Below are 20377 nucleotides of genomic sequence, written 5' to 3' on the forward strand. Positions count from 1 at the left end.
GGTCACAAAGGAGTTATACTTGGAATTATTTTCATGTTAAATTTTTTCAAAAGCTTTATTAATAGACATATCTTTGGTAGTTTAAAAGATAATGACTTAAAATTAAAAATATTTGTTTATAATCATCATCTGCATGTGTGGTTACATACCCCATAACTCTAATTGTATTTTTGACAGAATTATGTTCCTTTTGTACTTAAACTTTCTTTGCAATCTTCGCTTTCTGGATATACTTTAATGCAATATAAGATAATACACTTATTTTTTTTTTAACAAACTTCGTTTTCTGGACATAACTTTGGTACTATATAAGATAATGACTTGAAACTCAAAATATATCTTTACCATCATCATTTGCATTTGTTGTAACAATCCTAATAACTCTTAATTTGTGTATTTGATGGAATTATGCCCCTTGGTGTATCTTCCTTTTATAGTAGAGGTCTCTTATTCAGACATATATTCATTTTATTGTCAAATCCCCAAATAGTGGAGCTCGCTGTCTTATGGACAGCTCTTGTTATATCTTGGTTTATCTTCCTTTAAAAGTAGAGGTCTCTTATTGGGACATAAATTTATTTTACTGTCTAACTGCCGAATACTGAAGCGTGCTGTCTTACAGACAGTTCTTGTTCATTTGTGGAGCTTACAAAAGGTCAGTGGTTCTACCCAGGTGCTCACCTGTGTCTATAATGATAAATGGAGGGGTACCTTATGTTTTCCTCTACCATCAAATGCTGGAATACCACCTTATGACTTAAAGTTATGTTGATATGACGTAAAACCCAACAAAGTAATTCAACGATAAAATACTGCTGATATGAATTGCTCTCAGGTATATTATATATTATATTAAATTTTTAATTTCTGAGTTAATATTGAAGATAACTCGTGTAGATATTTGTTTTAAGCAGTAATATCTATTCAGGTGAGTGAGGTAGCAGGCTCACTGGGAGAGGTGCTGTCGAGGAAATGTGTGGCACTGTTGAAAATGGCCTTGAGACAGGATGTATGGCTTGGTTTGATAAGCTGTAGAAAGTCAGCAGCCAGATTTCAACAACATATATACAGCCTCAAAGTTATTTTGCTTCCTTCTAACTATACTGGTAAGTTAACCTTTACCCTGCTGAATTTCTATAATGAACTTGTCCATCTTTATACCCCCACCAAACATGTTTGTGGGGGGGTGGCTATATAGGAGTCAGTTTGGCCTGTCCCATCGCGTCGTGTGACGAAATCCATATTCCTGGAAGGATTTTAATTTAACTTCAAATTATTTTTCCTCAAGACCAGTTGACATGTTGAACACATCACCTATGCCTGATGGTCAAAGGTCAAGGTCACAATTCAAGGTCAATGGTTAGATATTTGGTTTTTGCTCCATAACTTCTATGTGCCTGGAAGGGTTTTATTAGCTCACCTGTAAGGTGAGCTATTGTGACTGCTTGATGTCCGTCGTCCGCCGTGCGTTGTGCGTCATGCGTCAACAATTTGTAAAAAAATCTTCTTCTTTAAAACCACTGGGCAGAATGTCACCAAACTTCACAGGAATGATCCTTGGGTGGCCCCCTTTCAAAATTTTTCAAAGAATTGAATTTCATGCAGAACTGGTTGCCATGGCAACTGAAAGGAAAAACTTTAAAAGTCTTCTCCTTAAAAACCAGAAGCCCTGGAGCTTAGATATTTGGTTTGAAGCATTGCCTAGTGAACCTCTACCAAGTTTGTTCAAATCATGACCCCGGGGTCAAAATTGACCCCGCCCCAGGGGTCACTTGATTTTACATAGGAAAATCTTAAAAAATCTTCTTCTCAAAAACCAGAAGCCCTAAAGCTTAGATATTTGGTGTGAAGCATTGCCTAGTGGACCTCTTCCAAGTTTGTTCAAATCATGACCCGGGGTCAAAATTGACCCCGCCCTAGGGGTCACTTGATTTTACATAGGAAAGTCTTCAAAATTTTTCTAAAAATAAACCAGAAGGCCTAGAGCTTAGATATTTCACATGTAGCATTGCCTAGTAGACCTCTACAACATTTGTTCAAATCATGACCCCCGGGGTCAAAATTGACCCCGCCCCAGGGGTCACTTGATTTTACATAGGAAAATCTTCAAAAAATTTCTAAAAATAAACCAGAAGGCCTAGAGCTTAGATATTTCACATGTAGCATTGCGTAATGGACCTCCACAAAATTTATTCAAATTGACCCCGCCCCATGGGGTTACTTGATTGTAGATAGAAAAATCTTCAAAATTTTCTAAAAATAAACCAGAAGGCCTAGATCTTAGATATTTGACATGTAGCATTGCCTAGTGGACCTCTACAAAATTTGTTCAAATCTTGTTAAAATGTATATGCCTATGTGCTCTATGTCAAAACTTGATCATATCTTTTTGAGCAGTTGTACTCAGGTGAGCGATACAGGGCCATCATGGCCCTCTTGTTATTAAATGGATTTGATTCAAACTTAAAATAGTTGTTCAACATCATCACCAATATATGACACAAGGGCCATAACTCTTGCACCAATATTTCATAAATTATGCCCCCTTTTTACTTAGAATTTCAGGTAAGAGTTTTGATACACTTTCATTCTATCTCAGTTATTACTAAATGGATTTGATTCAAACTTAAAACAGGTCTTCCACCTTATCACTCACATCATATGACACAAGGTGCATAACTCTGACACCAATTTTTTTATGAATTATGCCCCCTTTTACTTAGAATTTAAGGTTAATTTTGATGCATTTTCACTATATCTCAGTTATCACGAAATGCATTTGTTTCAAACTTGAAGTTCATGTAGTTGTTTCATATCATCACCCACATCATATGACACAAGGTGCATAACTCTTGCACCAATATTTCTTGAATTATGCCCTCTTTTTGCTTAGAATTATACTTATATAGTGTTTTGATACACTTTATCTGTACCTGTCTTATTAATCCCCGCCACAAGTGATGGGGGGTTATAGGAATGGTCTCCGTCCGTCCGTCTGTCCGTAACACTTTCGTGTCCGCTCCATATCTCCTAAACCCCTGGAAGGATTTTCATGAAACTTGGGTCAAATGATCACCTCATCAAGACGATGTGCAGAACCCATGAGTTAGCCTTGTCGGCTCAAGGTCAAGGTCACAACTCAAGGTCAAAGGTTTCAGCCTTCCATTTTGTGTCCGCTCTATATCTCCTAAACCCCTTGAAGGAATTTTATAAAACTTTGATCAAATGATCACCTCATCAAGACGATGTGCAGAACCCATGAGTCAGCCATGCTGGCTCAAGGTCAAGGTCACAACTTAGGGTAAAAGGTTTGAGCCTTCCATTTTGTGTCCGCTCTATATCTCCTAAACTTCTTGAAGGATTTTCATCAAACAACTTATGGTCAAAGGTTTGAGCCTTCCATTTTGTGTCCGCTCTATATCTCCTAAACCCCTTGAAGGATTTTCATCAAACTTGAGTCAAACGATTACCTCATCAAGGCGATGTGCAGAACTTATGAGTCAACCATTCCAGCTCAAGGTCACAACTAAGGGTCAAAGGTTTGAGCCTTCCATTTTGTGTCCACTCTGTATCTCCTAAACCCCTTGAAGGATTTTCATCAATCTTGGGTCAAATGATCACCTCATCAAGAACTCATGAGTCAGCCATGTCAACTCAAGGTCAAGGTCACAACTGAAGGTCAAAGGTTTGAGCTCTGTATCTCCTAAACCCCTTGAAGGATTTTCATGAAACTCGGGTCAAATAATCACCTCATCAAGACGTTGTGCAGAATTCATGAGTCAGCCATGTCAGTTCAAGGTCAAGGTCACAGCTAAAATCAAAGTTTTACCCTTTCACTATCCATAGCAGTGGCGGGGGATTTAGCTGTCTTTCAGACTGCCTTGTTATTTAATATTTTTTAACACAGACTCAAGCTATTGTGCAATATTCATCCATCATTGGAGTCAAAATATGCAATAAAAATCATAGGTCACCGGTATCAAAAAAGAGTTATCTGCCCTTGAAAATGGCATTTCCCCCCAAAATGACGTTTTCAAGGGCAGATAAATCTTTTTCGATACCGGTAACCTATGATTTTATTGCATATTTTTGTTTATTAGATGATTGTCCTTCAATATCCAAAGTTTAAAGAAATTCTGTTATTGGGAAAATTTTCGCCCTTCTCATATACAGGGAATTCTAGCGTACGCCTTTAAATTATGATTGAATTATTGAAAGCTTTTGATGAAGATACATGCAATTCCTCTATGTACTACATCTTTAATGGAAGATACATGTATCTGCATATTACCTGGTGACCATCATCAGTAATCATCAAAATTAATATATAAGTCTGGTGACAGTTTTTGTAATAGATTGCACAAGGTGTTAAAAGAAAAGGTTTACAAAACAAATTTTAGGGAGTATTAGGCAGCCTTTTAGTAATAGACCAAGGCTTAGGCAGATAATAGTTCAACTAAACTGTTACAGTGAGAAGCCATTGCAGTCTGAATCAGAACTGTCATATTGAGATTCTGCAGTCAGTACGATGTTAAATTTGAGTGATTTGGTCAAAGTAGTTTTAATGGTTAATATAATAATGATAGTTTGTGACTTAAGCACATATTTGACACATAATTACTGTAAAATCACTGATACTAGAGGGGGACTAATTTCTGTGGTAATTGTGGTTGCAGCATTCCATGAAATGTAATCCCAATGACTGACCAAAGCTCCCGGTCTAAGTGCTCAAGGTTAGCTTTTGTGTATAACCTGTGTCCGTCATCAACAATTTGACTGTTAACACTCTAGAGGTCACAGTTTTGGCCCAATCTGAACTTGGTCAGAATAGTACCCACAATAAAATTTTGGACGAGTTTGATATTAGGTCATCTGGGGTTAAAAACTAGGTCACCAGGTCAGATCAAAGGAAAAGCTTGTTAACACTCTAGAGGCCACATTTATGACTGTATCTTCATGAAACTTGGTCAGAATGTTAATCTTGATGATCGTTAAGTCAGATTTGAATCTAGGTCAGGTGGAGTCAAAAACTAGGTTACCAGGTCAAATCAAAGGAATAGCTAGTTTTAACACACTAAATGCCACATTTTTGACTGTATCTTCATGCAACTTGGTCAAAATATTAACCTTGATGATATTTAGGTCAAGTTTGAATCTGGGTCTTGTGGAATGTGACCTACTGACCTACTTTCTTGTTTTTAGCTAACCGTTAACACTCTAGAGGTCACAATTTTAGCCCAATTTTAATGAAACTTGGTCAGAATGTTACCCTCAATAAAATCTTGGATGAGTTTGATATTGGGTCATCTAAGGTCAAAAACTAGGTCACCAGGTCAAATCAGAGGAAAAGCTTGTTAACACTCCAGAGGCCACATTTATGACAATCTCTTTATAAAACTTGGTCATAATGTTAATCTTGATGATCTTCAGGTCAAGTTGAAACAACTGATAATTTCTGAATGATCTCCCGTTAATAGTGAGCAAATGCTAAATACGGCCGATTCTCGCCTATTCCAGTTACGGAAACCAATTTTTAATGAGTAACCGAGTACTTGATTGAAAAAATTGGCGCGTACTTGTGTACCATAATCGGTACTTGTTGCCATCAATACATAGTATATAGAAAACTCAGTGCCTGTCTGCTTAGCTCAATAGGTAGAGCGCAGATCTGTGGATTGCAGGGTTATGAGTTTGATCCCTGGGCAGGACTTATGTTCTCCCTGACGAGTTGATAATTGTGTCTGAAATCATTTGTCCTCCACCTCTGATTCATCAGGGGAAGTTGGCTGTTACTTGCGGAGAACAGGTTAGTACTGGTACAGAATCCAGGAACACTGATTAGATTAACTGCCTGCTGTTTTATAACTGATGAAAAATGGCATTTAATCCCAAAACAAACAAACAAAACTCAGTATACATGCAGTATTAAATTTAAGCCATTTATTAGCTCGACTATTCGAAGAATAGTCTAGCTATTCTACTCACCCTGGCGTCGGCGTCGGCGTCGGCGTCGGCGTCGGTGTCGGCGTCGGCGTCACACCTTGGTTAAGTTTTTGCATGCAAGTACATTCAGCCATCAATTAAAGGCATATAGCTTTGAAACTTATTTTTTCTTTTTCTAGGTCAATTACCAACCTCTCTGGGTCAGGTCCCATAACTCTGACATGTATTTTGAGCAAATTATGCCCCCTTTTGGACTTAGAAAATTTTGGTTAAAGTTTTACATGCAAGTTACTATCTCCAAAACTAATGCAGATATTGATTTGAAACTTCACATGTGTCTTCGGGGTTATAAAACTAGTTGATAGCAGCAAGTCCCATAACTCTGACTTTCATTTTGGCCAAATTATGCCCCCTTTTGGACTTAGAAAATTCTGGTTAAAGTTTCGCATGCAAGTACATACAGCTATTTCTAAAAGGCATATAGATTTGAAACTTACTTTTTCTTTTTCTAGATCAATTACCAACCTCACTGGGTCAAGACCCATAACTCTGACATGTTTTTTGAGCAAATTATGCCCCCTTTTAGACTTAGAAAATTTTAGTTAAAGTTTTACATGCAAGTTATTATTTCCAAAACTAATGCAGATATTGATTTGAAACTTCACATGTGTCTTCGGGGTTATAAAACTAGTTGATAGCAGCAAGTCCCATAACTCTGACCTTCATTTTGGCCAAATTATGCCCCCTTTTGGACTTAGCAAATTCTGGTTAAAGTTTTGCGTGCAAGTACATACAGCTATTTCTAAAAGGCATATAGATTTGAAACTTATTTTTTCTTTTTCTAGATCAATTACTAACCTCACTGGATCAAGTCCCATAACTCTGGCATGTATTTTGGGCAAATTATCCCCCTTTTGGACTTCGAAAACTCTGGTTAAAGTTTTACATGCAAGTTTCTATCTCCAAAACTAATGCAGATATTGAATTAAAACTTCACATGTGCCTTCGGGGTTATAAAACTAGTTGATAGCAACAAGTCCCATAACTGATATGCATTTTGGTCAAATTATTCCCCCTTTTGAACTTAAAACTCTTTTGATATTTAACCTTTTTGGGTAATATTTTCCTGCTTCTGGGACAATATTTCGAATAGTCGAGCTTGGCTGTCTTACGGACAGCTCTTGTTAACAATTGCAGATATGAGACTACTTCTGTTCCAATGGCTGTGAGCATGAAACAACATGGCTTTGTGATGAAGACCCCTTCCATGAATCAATCAACCACATGTATATCTTAAATTAAAGTAAGTATTGTGCAGCAGTTATTTAAACAGGACTGGCTAAATCAATAGTTGCTCTTTTTCAACATAGCTTTTTTAATGCCAGTTAGTAATTTCAAATAGTCCAGTGCACTGTTAGACTACATGTGTTGTACATCAAGTTGGCATAGCACCATTCGTAATGTTTCAGTATTCCATTTCCTTAAAATCTGCTTAATCATTAATTGCAATGGGGAATGTGTATTTTTTCAAAAAAGGGCCATCTAGTTAAGTTATGTTTTGGTAAGATTTTTTTTTTTTAAGCCCGCCCGCTTAGCTCAATAGGTAAGAGCTTTGGTCTACGGATCTTGGTGTCGCGAGTTCGATCCTCGGGCGGGGCGTATGTTCTCCGTGACTATTTGATGAACGACATTGTGTCTGATATCATTAGTCCTCCACCTCTGATTCATGTGGGGAAGTTGGCAGTTACTTGCGGAGAACAGGTTTGTACTGGTACATAATCCAGGAACACTGGTTAGGTTAACTGCCCGCCGTTACATGACTGAAATACTGTTGAAAAACGGCGTTAAACGCGCGCCCCCCCCCCCCCCCACAAAAAAAAGTTTTTAAATTCGGCTTAAATCTTCTGGTTGTGTGACATCACATGACAGGTTTCATAATTCTGGCTGATATTTTGGCAAAATGATTTCTCTTTACAACTTGAAAATTTTTGTGAAAGTTTATTTCTGTCAAAATAAAATTATTGTACTGAATGCATCCAGGCTTTAAACAGGTCTTCGATAAAATACAGTAACCAAGTCATTTTGTATAATGCCAATCTAAAATTTCACCCTTTTTTTAACTTTGAGAATTTTGGGAAAGGTTTTGTGCGTAAGGGCCAGAAGTTGTTGAGCATACTACATGTACTATCACTAGAAAGCCAGTATTTTCTTAAAAAGCATTTTTGTGGCCCCCCATGAGTGGTGGGGGCATATAGATTTGCTCTTGTCCGTCCGAAGTTCGTGACGCGCCTAGCTCAAGCAGTATTTGATATAAATTGATGAAATCTTGCATGAGTCTTTATCATGATATGAACTTGCGCACCTCCTATTTTTCGTCTGGCTCCACCCCCTATTTCTAGAGTTACGGCCCCTGAAATAGTCAAAAATGCACATTTTCACCTTGTGACACGCCTAGCTCAAAAAGTATTTGATATAAATTGATGAAACCTTGCATAAGTCTTATGATATGAACTTGCGCACCACCTATTTTTCATCTGGGTTTGCCCCTATTTATAGAGTTATGGCCCCTGAAATAGTCAAAAATGCACATTTTCACCTTGTGACATGCCTAGCTCAAAAAGTATTTGAAATAAATTGATGAACCCTTGCATGAGTCTTTATCATAATATGAACTTGCGCACCTCCTATTTTTCGTCTGGCTTTGCCCCCTATTTTTAGAGTTATGGCCCCTGAAATAGTCATAAATACACATTTTCACCTTGTGACACGCCTAGCTCAAACAGTATTTGATATAGATTCATGAAACCTTGCATGAGTCTTAATCATGATTTGAACTTGTGCACCTCCTATTTTTCATTTGGGTCGGCCTCACCTTTTTGTGATCGCTCGATGTCCGGCGTCTGTCGTCTGTCAACATTTAGCTTGTGTATGCGATAGAGGCTGTATTTTTCAACTGATCTTCTTGAAATTTGGTCATAATGATAACCTTGATGAAATCTAGGCCAAGTTCGAAAATGGGTCATCTGGGGTCAAAAAGTAGGTCACTAGGTCAAATCAAAGAAAAACCTTGTGTATGCGATAGAGGCTGTATTTTTCAGTTGATCTTCATAAATTTTGGTCAGAATGATTACCTTGATAAAATCTAGGCCAAACTCGAAAATGGGTCATCTGGGGTCAAAAACTAGGTCACTAGGTCAAATCAAAGAAAAACCTTGTATATTCGATAGAGGCTGTATTTTTAGCTCACCTGAGCCAAAGGCTCATGGTGAGCTTTTGTGAACGATCAATGTCCGTCGTCCATCATCAGTCGTGCGTCGTCCATCCGTCAACATTTAAAAAAAAAAATCTTCTTCTTGAATACCACTGGGCAGAATTAAACCAAACTTCACAGAAATTATCCTTGGGTGGCCCCCTTTCAAAATTGTTCAAAGAATTGAATTCCATGGAGAACTCTGGTTGCCATGGCAACTGAAAGGAAAAACTTTAAAAATCTTCTTGTCCAAAACTGCAAGGCGTAGAGCCTAGATATTTGGCATGTAACATCATCTAATGGACCTCTTGTAAGATTGTTCAAATTGTGCCCCTGGGGTATAAAAAGGCCCCTCCCCGGGGGGGGGGTCACAAGTTTTACATAGACTTATATAGGAAAAAAACTTTAAAAATCTTCTTGTCTAAAACCACAAGACCTAGGCCTTTGATATTTGGTATGTAGCATTGCCTTATGGTCCTCTACCAAAATTTTTCGAATTATATCCCTGGGGTGAAAAGAAGCCCTGCCCCGGGGGGTCTCAATTTTTACATAGACTTATATAGGAAATTTTTTTAAAAATCTTCTTGTCTGAAACTGCAAGTCCTAAGCTTTTGATATTTGGTATGTTGCATTGCCTTGTGGTCCTCTACCAAAATTGTTCAAATTATGTCCCTGGGGTGAAAAGAGGCCCTGCCCGGGGGCGTCTCAAGTTTAACTTATATAGGAAAAAACTTTTAAAATCTTCTTGCCTGAAACTTCATGGCATAGGCTTTTGATATTTGGTATGTTGCATTGCCTAGTGTTCCTCTACCAAAATTGTTCAAATTATGCCCCTGGGGTGAAAAGAGGCCCAGCCCTAGGGTTCCCAAATTTAACATAGACATATCTATAGGGGAAAAAACTGTCTTGTCTGAAAGTTCAAAGCCTAGGCCTTTGATATTGGGTATGTAGCATTGCTTAGTGGATCTCATACAAGATTGTTCAAATTATGCCCTCTGGGTGAAAAGACGCCCTGGGGGTCACTTGTTATATGAGTTATATAGGAATAAATACTTCAAGAATTATCAAATCATATTTCCTAGAGTGCTTAATCATGATTACCTGATGACCCGAAGTGATTAGGGGTCACTTGACTGTGACCTTGACCTACTGACCTACTTTCTTGTTTTTTAAGATACAGCCTTGAAATTTGGATGACATGTATAGTTTTTCACACCAATCTTAAAACTGACTCTCATTGACCATGAATGTGACATACTGACCTACTTTCTAATATTTTAGCATCAGTTTGCCATTTCAAACATGTGGCTCATATTACTCAGGTGAGCGATTCAGGGTCATCATGACCCTCTTGTTCAACTGATCTTCCTGAAATTTCGTCAGAATAATTGCCTTGATGAATTCTAGGTCAAGTTTGAATATGGGTCATCTTGGGTCAAAAACTAGGTCACTAGGTCAAATCAAAGAAAAACGTGTATGCGATAGAGGCTGTATTTTTCAATTGGTCTTCATGAAATTTGGTCAGAATAATTGCCTTGATAAAATCTAGGACAAATTTGAATATGGGTCATCTAATATCAAAAAGTAGGTCACTAGGACAAATCAAAGAAAAACCTTGTGTATGCGATAGAGGCTGTATTTTTCAATTGATTTATGTGAAATTGGTCAGAATGATTGGCAGTCAAGTTTGAATATGGGTCATCTGGGTTGAAAAACTAGGTCACTAGGTCAAATCATAGAAAAACATTGTGTATGTGATAGAGGCTGTATTTTTCAATTGATCTTCATGAAATCAAGTCAGAATGATTGCCGTGGTAAAATCTAGTTTAATTTTGAATATGGGTTATCTTGGGTCAAAAACTAGGTAACTAGGTCAAATCAAAGGAAAACCTTGTTAATGCGATAGAGGCTGTATTTTTCAATTGATCTTCATGAAATTTAGTTAGAATGATTGCCTTGATAAAATCTAGGTCGAGTTTGAATATGGGTCATCTGGGATCAAAAACTAGGTCACTAGATCATATCAAAGAAAAACCTTGTGGATGTGATAGAGGCTGTATTTTTCAATTGATCTTCATGAAATTTGGTCAGAATAATTGCCTTGATGAAATCTAGGTCAAGTGCAGATATGGATCATCTGGGCTTAAAAAGTAGGTCATTAGGTCAAATCAAAGAAAAACTTTGTATATGTGATAGAGGCTGTATTTTTCAATTGATCTTCATGGTGTTTGGTCAGAATGACTGCCTTGATGAAATCAAGATCAAGTTTGAATATGGGTCATCTGGGGTCAAAAACTAGGTCACTAGGTCATATCAAAGAGAATACTTGTTTAAACTCGAGACCACATTTTTGGTCCAATCCTTATGAAAATTGGCCAGAATATTTGTGTCCATGAAATCCCTAGGTCAAACATGTTTACACTGTTATCTTGTGTTTGTCAGGTGAGCGATCAAGGGCCATCATGGCCCTCTTGTTCTAGAGTTATGGCCCCTGAAATAGTCAAAAATCCACATTTTCACCTTGCGACACGCCTAGCTCAAAAAGTATTTGATATAAATTGATGAAACCTTGCATGAGTCTTTACCATGAAATGAACTTGCGCACCTCCTATTTTTCACCTGGGTCTGCTCCCTATTTTTAAGGGTTATGGCCCTTGAAATAGTCAAAAAATGCACATTTTGACATAATTATGTGCCACACACAAAAAGTATTTAATGTAAATTCATGAAACCTTGCTTGAGTCTTTATCATAATGTGACCTTGCACACTTGGCATTCTTCTTGAGAATCTTAGCATTTATTACAGAGTTATGGCCCTTGAAATAGCCAAAATAGTGGATTTTTGTCAAGGTGAGCTATTGTGACCGCTTGATGTCCGTCATGCGTCGTCCATCAACAATTTCTAAAAAATCTTCTTTAAAACCACTGGGCAGAATTACACCAAACTTCACAGAAATGATCCTTCGATGGCCCCCTTTCAAAATTGTTCAAAGAATTGAATTCCATGCAGAACTCTGGTTGCCATGGCAACAGAAAGTAAAAACTTTAAAAATCTTCTTGTCCAAAACCACAGGGCCTAGGGCTTTGATATCTTGTATGTAGCATCATCTAATGGTCCTCTACTAAGATTGTTCAAATTATCCCCCTAGGTCAAATATGGCCCCGCCCCAGAGGTCACGTGGTTTATATAGACTTATATAGGGAAAATTTTGAAAATCTTCTTGTACAAAACCACATGGCCTAGGGCTTTGATATTTGGTATGTAGCATCATCTAGTGGTCCTCTACCAAGATTGTTCAAATTATCCCCCTAGGGTCAAATATGGTTTGTTTATGATGCTCATAGCTAATAAAGTATATGGTATAGAATAATGAATCCTTTTCATATTTTTTTTTGAGGCTATACCCCATTAAGACTGCAAACATTTGAATTATCACCCCTTATTTGTGACAAATGTACCAGTTGGGGGCACACCCTGTGTCCTACAGACACATTCTAGTTTTAATAGATAGCTATCTATTTGTGTAGTATTTAAAGGTCTACTTTGGTAGGACATAGATAACCAGCAGTGGACAGCTTCACAAAAATGGTCAACTCTTATTAGAGCACTTTTTCAACTTTCATCAAACTGTTCAGAATGCTTATTGGCAAAATAACCTTGCTACATATTTGCTCTAGAGTTAATTACCCTTTAATTAATAAAAATTGAGCGTCCACTCCTTAATTGTTTTCCTTGAACTAAAAAATATCGACGAGCCAGTCTCAAGAGTTATGGCCAATAAATCACTTGAATAAGTGACAACTGGATGTGTCCACTCAGAAAAAGGACAGGTTTATTTACCTCGACTGAGGTAATAGAGGATAGGCCTTCCTATTATATGAATTTTTAGGTTTTTATTAACAGCCAGTATTTTCAGAGTTATTTTCCTTGAAGTTCTGAAATTTCAGAAAATTGTGTCTTCTGGTATATTCTTTTGGCTATTAGTCATATTTATTTTATTTTAAATGTAGATCAAGATCAATGAATAAGCCAGTTAAAGATAAGTTATTTCAGAGTTTTGGCCCTTGAATTTATATACAGATCTCCAAATGTATCATCATTGAATGTTACAGTCAAAATTTCTATACTTACTTAAATAAATAGAAAGGTCAAAATGAATCTGTTAGGTATGGTTTAGGTCTTGAGAGCATCATGAAGAATTCCATCTAGGTAACTCCAGAAAAGGTCTTTACTTTCACCAAGTACTGAATCCCAGCTTGCTTTTCTAAATTACCAACTTTTAACATATTCTCTAAAACCTTTTGCTGCATTCTTTTATTTCTCTTATCTTTGACTATTTTCCTGATGAGGAAAGCTGGTTTCTTGCTGGACCTTGTTTTGGGGTAGATAGAACATGTTTTGACGGTTTTCAGTTGTCGTGGTGTTGTAGAATTTGAATCTGTTTGATGACACTCTGTCATCATTGGGCAAGTTTTTTTTATGGAGGATTAAAAATGGCGTCCAAAGTGGCGTCTTAAGCAAATGTAGTTTATGCCACATTCAGATAACATATATTTAATCAAACAATATTGCCATCAAATAGTTCCATTTATAAGTAGATATTCTTCAGAATGATGCAGTCAACAAATGCAACACATATTTTCATAAAAATGATGTATACTTTTCAATACGTTACCAGTTACCGGGGCATATGTTCTCCATGACAATTTGATAAAAGACATAGTGTCTGAAATTATTCGTTCCCCCCTCTGATAATTCATGTGGGGAAATTAGCAGTTACTTGCGGAGAACAGGTTTGTACTGGTACAGAATCCAGGAACACTGGTTAGGATAACAATTTTGAGTTATACTTAGAATTATGTCTCTTCCCCCCCCTCCCCCCCCCCCCACCCCAACACCACCCTCTGGGGGAGACATTGTTTTTGCCCCGTCTGTCCGTACGTACGTCACACTTCATTTCGGATCAATAACTGGAGACCCATTGACCTAGAACCTTCAAACTTCATAGAGTGGTAGGGCTGCTGGAGTAGACAACCCCTATTGTTTTTGGAGTCACTCCATCAAAGGCCAAGGTCACAGGGGCCTGAATATTGAAAACCATTTCTGATAATAACTTGAGAACCACTTGACCCAGAATGTTGAAACTTCATAAGATGATTGCTCATGCAGAGTAGATGACCCCTATTGATTATGGGGTCACTTTGTTAAAGGTCAAGGTCACAGGGGCCTGAACATGGAAAACTGTTTCTGATCAATAACTTGAGAACCACTTGACCCAGAATGTTAAAACTTCATAAGATAATTGGACATGCAGAGTAGATGACCCCAGTTAATATTAGGATCACTCTATTAAAGGTCAAGGTCACAGGGGCCTCAACACGGAAAACCGTTTCTGGTCAGTAACTTGAGAACCACTTGACCCGGAATGTTGAAACTTCATAGGATGATTGGTCATGCAGAGTAGATGACCCCTACTGTTTTTGGGGTCACTCCATTAAAGTTCTAGGTCACAGAGGCCTGAACATTGAAATCAGTAACTTGAGAACCACTTGACCCAGAATGTTTATACTTCATAAGATGATTGGTCATGAAGAGTAAATGACCCATTTGTGTTTTTGGTCATTCCGTTAAAGGTCAAGGTCACAGAGGCCTGAACATTAAAAAACATTTCTGATCAATAACTTGTGAACCACTTGACCCAGAATGTTGAAACATCATAGGATGATTGAACATGCAGAGCAGATGACCCCTATTGATTTTTGGGTCAGTCTATTAAAGGTCAAGGTCACAGGGGCCTGGTCATGTAAAATTATTTCCGGACAGTACCTTGAGAACCACTTGACCTAGAATATTGAAATTTCATAGGGCGATTGAACATACAGAGTAGATGACCCCTATCGAATTTGGGATCACTCTGTTAAAGGTCAAGGTCACATGGGGCCTGAACATGGAAAACCAGTTCGGATCAATAACTTGAGCAGATGACCCCTATTGATTTTTGGGTCAGTCTATTAAAGGTCAAGGTCACAGGGGCCTGGTCATGTAAAATCATTTCTGGACAGTAACTTTAGAACCACTTGACCTAGAATGTTGAAACTTAATAGGATGATTGGACATGCAGAGTAGATGACCCCTATTGTTTTTCATGTCATTTGATCAAAGATCAAGGTCACAGGAGCCTGAACAGTAACTTGAGAACCACTTGCCAAGAATGTTGAAACTTGGCAGGATGACTGGACATGCCAAGTAGGTGATCCCTATTGCAGCCAACCATCAGTGTTTCTTTGACTTTCGCTCCTGACCCCTATTGACTTCTTGCCTATACGACTTTGCATTGGGGGAGACATGCGCTTCTTTACAAAAGCATCTTCTAGTTTCAGGTTGAGATTGTGATGCACTTTTGCTGTATCTCCGTTATTACCATTACATTTGATTCAAACCTTAAAATAGTTATTAATCCCCAGCCGTGGCGAAGGGATTATAGGAATGGTCTGCGTCCGTCCTTCCGTCCGTAACAAAATCGTGTCCGGTCCATATCTCCTAAACCCCTTGAAGGATTTTCCTGAAACTTGGGTCAAATGATCACCTTATCAAGACGATGTGCAGAACCCATGAGTCAGCCTTGTCGGTTCAAGGTCAAGGTCACAACTCGAGGTCAAAGGTTTGAGCCTGCCATTTTGTGTCCGCTCTATATCTCCTAAACCCCTTGAAGGAATTTTATAAAACTTGGGTCAAATGATCACTTCATCAAGACGATGTGCAGAACCCATGAGTCAGCCATGCCGGCCTGAAGGTCAAGGTCACAACTCAGGTCAAAGGTTTGAGCCTTCTATTTTGTGTCCGCTCTATATCTCTTAAACCTCTTGAAGGAATTTTATAAAACTTGGGTCAAATGATCACCTCATCAAGACGATGTGCAGAACCCATGAGTCAGTCATGCCGGCTCAAGGTCAAGGTCACAACTTAGGGTCAAAGGTTTGAACCTTCCATTTTATGTCCGCTCTATATCTCCTAAACTCCTTGAAGGATTTTCATCAAACTTGGGTCAAACGATCACCTCATCAAGGCAATGTGCAGAACTTATGAGTCAGCCATGTCAGCTCAAGGTCAAGGTCACAACTGAAGGTCAAAGGTTTGAGCCTTCCATTTCGTGTCCGCTCTATATCTCCTAAACCCCTTGAAGGAATTTTATAAAACTTGGGTCAAATGATTACCTCATCAGAACGATGTGCAGAAATTATGAGTCAACCATGCCAGCTCAAGGTCAAGGTCACAACTAACGGTCGAAGGTTTGAGCCTTCCATTTGGTGTCTCCTCAACCCCTTGAAGGATTTTCATCAAACTTGGGTCAAATGATCACCTCATCAAGAACTCATGAGTCAGCCATGTCAACTCAAGGTCAAGGTCACAACTGAAGGTTAAAGGTTTCAGCTCTGTATCTCCTAAACCCCTTGAAGGATTTTCATGAAACTTTGGTCAAATGATCACCTCATCAAGACGTTGTGCAGAATTCATGAGTCAGCCATGTCGGTTCAAGGTCAAGGTCACAACTCAAGGTCAAAGGTTTTACCCTTTCACTATCCATAGCAGTGGTGGGGGATTTAGCTGTCTTTCAGACTGCCTTGTTCAACATTGTTAGCCACATAACCCTTACCATGCTGAATTTCTATAATGAATTTGTCCATCTTCCAAAAAGGTACTGGCTGAATAGGGAACAGTGTAGATCATGATCTACACTGGTCGCAATGGCAGAACCAATCATGTCCAGCATAGTAAGGGATAATATGAGACATGGCACATTACTTTTGCCGAAATTGTCCATGAATTATGTCTCTTTTATAATTATTTAATGATAGATACACTTTTTATACACCCTTCTCTGAAAGAGTGGGGCGTATTATGTGAACACCCGTGTCGGTGGGTGGGCAGGCGGTCGGCATCCAAAAGCATGTCCGCAAATTTAGCCTTGTCAGCCCTCTAAGTCAAACCATTTTTATCTGATCTTCACTAAACTTGGTATCAGTGTTTGCGGGCATAATATCTTGGCCAAGTTTAATAACCAGCAAATTGGCCTCAGGCCCTCTTGTGTTATGGCCCTTGAAATACTCGAAATGTGCAAATTTAGCCTTGTCCGCCCTCTAAGACTAAGTCAATCAGTTTTCATCTGATCTTCCACAAACTTGCAGATAAAGTTTTTTGGCATAATATCTCAGCCAAGTTCCATAGCCAGGCAATCACCCCATGCACTTTTTGATTATGGCCCTTGAATTACTCGAAATCTGCGAATTTAGCCTTGTCTGCTCTCTAAGTTGAACAGTTTTCATCGGATCTTCACCAAACTTGCTGACAATGTTTGTGGGCATAATGTCTCGACCAAGTTCGATAACCAGGCAAATTGCCCCATGCACTTTTGGATTATGGCCCTTGAATTAGGCCAAGTTTGATGACGGGCGTATTTTGTGACAGTCTGCCACTCTTGTTTATCACTATCTCTGTTATCAATAAATACATCTGACATGGACTTAAGCTACTGTCCAATATCTTCATCCATATTGGAGTCAAACACCAATGACAGCTCTGGTTTCATCAGATGTGCCAAATTTCACTATCCAGCATCAATATATTTGAGCACTATGTCTTCTGTGAAGCTCTTGTTTAACAACTTATCAAAATGTTACATCTTTTCTTCAGGTTAGTGAGACAATGATTGGTTATCCCCATCCAGAAATGGAACAACTACTGCGGAAGTTCTTAGGGAAGTGTGTACAGACCAAAGTTATCTCATCTGCCAGAACAATCACTGAAGTCCCTTTCGAAGGAAAATCAACATCCAGAGGAGTATCTAGGTCTGCATATAGGTACTCCTACATTTCATCGTGACAATCCTGACATTCCTGCTGATAGTTTTTCAGGTAAGAAGAAATAAAAAAGATCTTCCAGTTCAAGTCATTTACATCTCATGAACAGACTCAGTTATGCCATTACTTTATCCAGTTGCATTCTGGGTACACTATACCAGTTCAGTTCCTTCTTTATTTCATGTAAACAGATACTTCATTTTCAATACTTAGAGCACTTCAATGGTGTGAAAGTCATGTGTAGTCATTTAGTATAACATACCAAAAATAGAAAAATATTGAGATGTTATGTTACATAAAAGAAAAATAATCTGTTCTGAAAAACATCACTCTGTGCTCCCTTGAAAAAGTAGCAATTACACATATGTAGACATTTGCTCAATGAATAAGACTAAAACCTGGAAATTCACAATGAAAATGGTCTAGATCTTTGTACCCCCAGACAACAAAGTTGTAAGGGGGGGTATACTGGTTTCAGGTTGTCTGTCTGTCCGTCTGGCCATCTGACCGTAGATGCAATCTTGTGCGCACCATCTCTCCTTATCCCCTTGACAGAATTTAATGAAACTTCACACAAGTGATCAGTACCAACAGTAGTTGTGCATGGGCATGTTAGGTTCTTTTAGAAAAAAAAATTGCAGAGTTATGGGACTTTGTTTTTTTGTTACTATACTATATACATAGACACAATCTTATGCGCACCATCTCTCCTCATCCCCTTGACACAATTTAATGAAACTTCACACAAGTGATCAGTAACAACAGTAGTTGTGCATGGGGCATGTTAGGTTCTTTCAGAAAAAAAAATTGCAGAGTTATGGGACTTTGTTTTTTTGTTACTATACTATATACATAGACACAATCTTGTGCGCACCATCTCTCCTCATCCTCTTGACACAGTTTAATGAAACTTCACACAAGTGATCAGTAACAACAGTAGTTGTGCATGGGGCATGTTAGGTTCTTTCAGCGACAAAAATTGCAGAGTTATGGGACTTTGTTTCTTGTTAACATACTATGTACATACAGTCTGCATATGCAATCTTGTGTGTGCCTAATCTACCAAACCCTTGCACACAATTTAATGAAACTTCACACAAGTGATCAGTACCAACCCTAGTTGTGCATGGTGCATGTTACATTCTTTTAGATAAATATTCTGCATAGTTATGGGACTTTGTTTTTTGTTACTATACTGTATACATACAGTCTATATACATACAGTCCACATAATTACGCAATCTTGTGTGCGTCAAATTGCAATGTACTGTGTCAGTGCATGCGGGGGGTACATTCATCACCTTTAGTGATAGCTCTAGTTTTTTTAATACAATAAGCAATAAAACTAAACCAAAAATATAACTGCCACATCCTCATATGATACATTATACCAGACTTCATCAGCAGCATGGGACTACCTTTTGGACTACTTCAAATATATGAGGGGCGTTCAATATGTAATGTTATTCCGAATGTATTTCTGTAACCGCTGGTTATTTTTAGGCGTGGTTGTCGGCACATTATAGAGCAATTTATTGGCAACACAAAGCTATATAAATTATAAAAATCGGTAGATTCAAAGTAAAAGTATAATCATTTGAGTGAGGTGTTCTCGGGTAGACTGGACCATTTTATGTCCAAAATATTGAGATTGTAATATGCAATTCCTTGATTCTACTATTCACCAACTAGAATATAGTTCAATTTTCAGCTTAAACTGATAAAACAAATCATGATCTTCACAAAAACATATGAAAACTAAAATAAAAAAGTTTATAACAGTTTTAAATTGAGTGTGTATATTTTTACTCGAAAAATGATAAGGTGAGTACAATAAGCCTCTGCAATTCTGTCAGGCACGATAATCATCGTTTAAAAAATTCTTGTATTTTAAGTTGATACTAGTATCTTAATTCTCGATTGCGAAACTAGTTCTTACAACTTTGATTAATCGCTCTCAACGCCCATTCCAGATGGAATCAACCTTGAGTTTAGATTTTTTAGTTGTGTTTTAAAATTAAAAATGCAATGAATAGTTTAAAACAAATGCAAACTCATCACAAATTGCTGTACCTCGTAGAAAAATGATAGAATTTTGTGATTTTACAAGTTATTCTATTTTTCTGAGACCCTGGATACCCAGGACAAACCTAAATTACAATTATGGTCCAGTATACCTGAATACACCTCACTAAAATGATTATATATTTACTTTGAACATGCCGATTTTTATAATTGATTAGCATTGTGTTCCCAATAAATTGCTCTATAATGTGCCGAAAACCGCATATAAAAATAACCAGCGGTTACGGAACTACATACAGA

At 37.9% G+C, this 20377-nt stretch overlaps 1 long non-coding RNA gene across 1 annotated transcript; it reads left to right on the forward strand.

Annotated features, from left to right (window-relative positions):
* Window positions 1-935: 935 nt before the first annotated feature.
* LOC128553708 (uncharacterized) lies at window positions 936-18060 on the forward strand. Its single transcript, XR_008369419.1, has 3 exons — window positions 936-1106; window positions 7141-7246; window positions 17886-18060. It is a non-coding gene; the product is annotated as an uncharacterized LOC128553708 (long non-coding RNA).
* The last annotated feature ends 2317 nt before the right edge of the window (window positions 18061-20377 follow it).

Source organism: Mercenaria mercenaria, unplaced genomic scaffold (assembly GCF_021730395.1).
Source record: "Mercenaria mercenaria strain notata unplaced genomic scaffold, MADL_Memer_1 contig_4229, whole genome shotgun sequence".
Lineage (NCBI taxonomy): Eukaryota > Metazoa > Mollusca > Bivalvia > Venerida > Veneridae > Mercenaria > Mercenaria mercenaria.